Below are 5,783 nucleotides of genomic sequence, written 5' to 3' on the forward strand. Positions count from 1 at the left end.
GATCTCCCTGTCTTAATCTTCTGGATTCAATCACCACTGTGTCTCAAGATCTCCATACCAAGATCCAGATCAGAAACTTCTATCTCCCAGCTTCCAAATTAGGTTCACTGGTGAGCCTTCCAATTCTGGATTGTAGTTCATTTCAAATATAGTCAAGTTGACAACCAGGAATAGCCACTACAACCAAGTTATTGAGTAGGACGTTGTTCAGCTTCCATGTATATGTGGGCTTTCTGTTGTTTTTGTTGCTATTGAAGATCAGCCTTAGTCCGTGGTAATCTTTTGGGATGCATCAGATTATTTCAGTCTTCTTGTATCTGTTGAGGCCTGTTTTGTGACCAATTATATGGTCAATTTTGGAGAAGGTACCATGCGGTGCTAAGAAGAAGGTATATTCTTTTGTTTTAGGATGAAGTGTTCTATACATATCTGTTAGATCCATTTGGTTTATAACTTCTGTTATAGTTTCACTGTGTCTCTGTTTAAATTCTGTTTCCAGGATCTGTCCATTGATGAGAGTGGGATGTTAAAGTCACCCACTATTATTGTGTGAGGTGCAATGTGTGCTTTGAGCTTTAGTAAAGTTTNTTTTATGAATGTGGATGCCCTTGCATTTGGAGCATAGATGTTCAGAATTGAGAATTCTTCTCGGTCGATTTTTCCTTTGATGAGTATGAACTGTCCTTCCTTACCTTTTTTGATAGCTTTTGGTTGAAGGCCAATTTTATCCAATATTAGAATGGCTACTCCAGCTTGTATATTGGGACCATTTGCTTAGAAATTGTTTCCCAGCCCTTTACTCTGAGATAGTGTCTGTCTTTGACACTGAGGTGCATTTCCTGTATGCAGCAAAATGCTGTGTCCTGTTTACATATCCAGTCTGTTCGTCTATGTCTTTTTATTGGGGGAATTGAGTCCATTGATGTTAAGAGCTATTAAGGAAGAGTGATTGTTGCTTCCTGTTATTTTTGTTGTTAGGGTTAGAATTATGTTTGTGTGGCTATCTTCTTTTAGATTTGTTGAAAGATTACTTTCTTGCTTCTTCTAGGGTTTAGTTTTCCTCCTTGTGTTGGAATTTTCCATCCATTATCCTTTGTAGGGCTGGATTTGTGGAAAGATATTGTGTAAATTTGGTTTTGTCATGAAATATCTTTGTTTCTCCATCTATGGTAATTGAGACTTTTGCGTTGGATAGTAGCCTGGGCTGGCCTTTGTGTTCTCTTATGGTCTGTATGACATCTTCCCAGGATCTTCTAGCTTTCATAGTCTCTGGTGAGAAGTCTGCCTTTATATGTTACTTGACCTTTTTCTCTTATTGCTTTTAATATTCTTTCTTTGTTTTTTGCATTTGGTGTTTCAACTATTATGTGACAAGAGGAATTTCTTTTCTGGTCCAATCTATTTGGAGTTCTGTAGGNTTCTTGTATATTTTNGGGCATCTCTTTCTTTAGGTTAGGGAAATTTTCTTCTATAATTTTGTTGAAGATATTTACTGATCCTTTAAGTTGGCAATCTTCACTCTCTTCTTTTATCCTTAGTTTTGGCCTTATAATTGTGTCCTGGATTCCCTGAATGTTTGGGGTTAGTACCTTTTTGCATTTTGCATTTTCTTTTTTTATTTTTTAAAGATTTATTTATTATATGTAAGTACACTGTAGCTGTCTTCAGACACTCCAGAAGAGGGAGTCAGATCTCGTTACAGATGGTTGTGAGCCACCATGTGGTTGCTGGGATTTGAACTCAGGACCTTCGGAAGAGCAGTCGGGTGCTCTTACCCACTGAGCCATCTCACCAGCCCCCATTTTGCATTTTCTTTGACTGTTGTGTCAATGTTTTCTATGGTATCTTCTGCACCTGAGATTCTCTCTTCTATCTCTTGTATTATCTGTGACTCCTGATCTCTTTCCTAGGTTTTCTATTTCCGGGTTTGTCTCCCTTTGTGATTTCTTTATTGTTTCTATTTTCAGTTTTTGATCCTGTATCATTTCATTCATTTCCTTCACCTGTTTGGTTGTGTTTTCCTGTAATTCTTTAAGGGATTTTTGTGTTTTCCTCTTTAAGGCCTTTAGCTGTTTACCTGTGTTTTTCTGTATTTCTTTAAGGGAGTTATTTATGACCTTCTTAAAGTCCTCTATCATCATGAGATGTGATTTTAGATTAGAGTCTTGCTTTTCTGGTGTGTTGGGGTATCCAGGGCTCGCTGTGGTGGGAGAACTGGGTTCTGATGATGCCGTGTAGTCTCGGTTTCTGTTGCTTATGTTCTTGCCCTTGTATCTCGCCATCTGGTTATCTCTGGTGTTTGCTGGTCTTTTTGTCTCTGACTGTGGCTTGTCCCTTCTGCAAGCCTGTGTGTCAGTACTCCTGGGAAACCAGTTTTCTCTGGAAGGAACTCAGGTATGGAGAACTATGGCACTGGGTCAGCTCTGGGGTGTAGATGGAAACAGGAAGGATCCTGTCCCTGGCTGTTTCTTGGTTCCTGTGTCCTGATGGCTCTGGGCGGGTTCCTCTTGGTCCAGGAATTTGAGCAGAAATGGTGGTCTTACCTGTGCTCACAGGTAAGACAGTTGGCACTCATGGATGACTAGCTCTCTCCTGTAGGTATTTGGGTATGGAGCGCTGTGGCACAGGTTCAGTTCTCGGGCGCAGGTAGAAACCAGAAGGTTTCATTTTATTTTTAATTATGTATCTGTATGTGTGCCTGAGAGTGATTATACACATCTGAGTAAAGTTGCCTGGAAAAGTGAGAGGAAAGTAGTATCAGGTCCCCTATAGCCAGAGTTATAAGTAGTTGTATTACATAAAGTATAGCTCCAGGGATGGATCTGACTTGGGGCTGTGAAGGCATGAAGAAATACCAGACACAGAGACACAGAGAAAACCTGGGTTTGGGTAGACTGGGTTCTATCATGAAGAAACGGCAGCACTTGTAAGCTCTGTGTGTTCATTATATACAGGTGAGCAGAAAGTTCGGGTTATTGGAGACAGATAAACAAGAAAAAGAGGTATTATATACAGCTTAACAAAGAGGCAGGTTTAACATAGATAAACAAGACCAAGACCAGGATGGCAAGTTTAGCAAATCTCTGTAGGTTAGCAGTTGTCAGGCCATTAATATTCGGGGAGAAGCAGCTAGGGTGGGCATTTTTAAATAATGTTTTTATTTTTATTTTATTTTATTTTATTTTATTTTGCACACACAGTCAAAATTCAAACTCAGATCAGAAGAAGCTTTTGCCATCACTCCAAGCTTTACCATTGAGGGGTAGGAAGGCTTTGACATTTTCCCATGGATTTGAGGCTAGGGTACTGGACACTGCTGACTCATGTTAAAAATAAACATATTCCCTCAGGACTTCACACACTTAGGAATTCTTCTGTTCCTCACAGAGTTGTGTGCCACTGGCAGGGTTAGTGGAAGAAAAACTGGTGTCCTCTGCAATAGCAGTCTATATTCCTCAAAGCAAAGACTTAATATTATATTTTTACCCACTTATCCATTGATGGATACTCAGTAAAACATCAGAGATTAATAGAGTGGATATAAATACAAATTTCATCTATATGCTGCCTGCAGTTGACTTGCTTTAAATCTGAAGGTTATAAGGAGTGTCACAGTGAATGGATTAAAAATAAAATTATTCGAAAGGAAGCTGGAATGACTACATTCATCTTAGAAAAACTAGATTTCATGGCAGAGTATTACCAGGGAGCAATTATATTCTTCGAGGTAAGTAGAATACAAAAATGGCCTCTACGATTCCATCACTTAATGTCAAAACATGATTAGTAACACTTTATTGAATCCTGGGTGATTTTTTTAAAAAAGTATTCTAAAGGGCAAAGTTTGGATGAATATAGGCTTGTATTTAACACTGTGGCATTTAAATATTTAATATAATATTAAATATTGTTGCTTTGTCAGTCTCAAATTTCTTGTTGTGAAAATGGTGATGGGGTGACATCCCTAAGAGATACCTACTATACTGTTTAGGACTGTGGTGCTAGCCTCAGCTTACTCCAAACTATGTAAGAGAGCAAAAGAGAAAGTGGAGTTGTGGAGAAACAAAATATTAGCAAGGGGTGATTGTGGTTATATGGAATTTTATGTTGCCATTCTTGTAAAATTTCTGAAATTTGAAAATTCAAAATAATATATCAAGAAAAAATGCCATGTTTATCTTTAGAAAATAGAAAATGGCATCTCCAGAGGAAGTAAATAACTGGCTAATTGGTTAAGGGAATTATTTGAAGCTCTAGTTGACTATTTAGATAATCCAATAGGATTATTGCCATCTTGAAAAAGAGAGGAGAGAATTTTACAGAAGGTAGAATTAATCATCCTATGTCTGACTTAAATGTTTCTCTATCATTATTTCATTGTGGGTTCATCTATTAAGAAGCACAAATTAAACTGCCCTTGTATTTGTGTGACGTTTTGCTTATGAATCTTAGAATGTAACAACTGATCCTTAAATCTTGTTTGCTTCTCTAATTGCAGACTCTAAATTGGTTAGTTTAAATTTTTTAATACCTCAAAGAACATTTTAGACCTACAGTCTCTTTAACCCAGTCATAGAAAGTTGATGTGTCTGGATTGGGTGCCCAGACATCTGTCTGTTTCCCTAAAGTTCTTCTATAGAAGCTCCTAATTACTTCCTTCCCACTCAGTCAAAGATTCCCAAGAAGGCATTTAAAATTTATACACACACACACACACACACACACACACACACACACACACACAGTCACTGATATTTGTTATCAGTAAAGGAGCCTGAGGAACACTGGCCCCTAAATGCTTTACTTAACATTCCAAAGGTCTTGACAACAGTATCCAGAGTTTGTCATTGCATTGAGGTTAAATGTGTGTGTGTGTGTGTGTGTATGTATGTATGTACATGTGTACACGTGTACATGTGTGATGTGCACCTGCATATGAGACGGAAAGTTTCTACAAGATAGTTACCACTTTCTAGAATGTTTTAATATTGTTTTCATTAGGTGTATATAAATTATATTAACATCGTGAGCATATTTGTCTTGTTAATAAAACAGAATTTAATTATTACTTTACAAGGTAAAGACTGTCATTAAAGGAGAAATGAAACAATCATACATATTATTCTTGCCATTGACAAGCACCACACATTGTGAACTAACTGTCTGGGAGTGGTTAGACTGATGTTCCTGAAAATAGGCTTTTCCTCAGTCCAAAACAAAATATATTCGTGAAGACTCTAAACCCACCAACCCTAGTCTGTAATCAACTAAGCTGCCCAACTTAGATCAAAGAAAGTCAAGGCATGCCTTTTAGGTATAATTAAAATGAAGATTATTCCCTGTAAACTATTGAACTAGAAGTAAGGGAGGGAAAGACAGAAGGGGGCAGAGAAACAGATATCAGTTGAAAGTAAAGTTAAATTTTATGCCCACCAGAATGCCTGAGATTTAGTTGTAAAGGTTAAAATATGGGTAGATAGGAAATGGAAAGAAAACACAGATAAGATAACATAACATGGATGGGTTTTGTTCACCTTTTGCCACCTTTATATCTAATCTCCTTGCCTCCTGAGTCAAAGAGGATACCAAGTAATGAGTGACTTGGAGTAGCTTTGGTCTCTGTTATGGATTCACAATATTGGAGAATCCTGAACTGAAACACTGTACAGAAAGTGTGACCTAGTGATGGTGGTAGTAGATATGAGTTTGATATTCTAAATGGATGATGACCCTGCTTGGGTATTGGGTATGTTTGTAATCTCTATGCATACTGGACAAGGCAG

The sequence above is a fragment of the Mus pahari genome, chromosome X (genome assembly GCF_900095145.1).
Source record: "Mus pahari chromosome X, PAHARI_EIJ_v1.1, whole genome shotgun sequence".
Taxonomy (NCBI): Eukaryota; Metazoa; Chordata; class Mammalia; order Rodentia; family Muridae; genus Mus; species Mus pahari.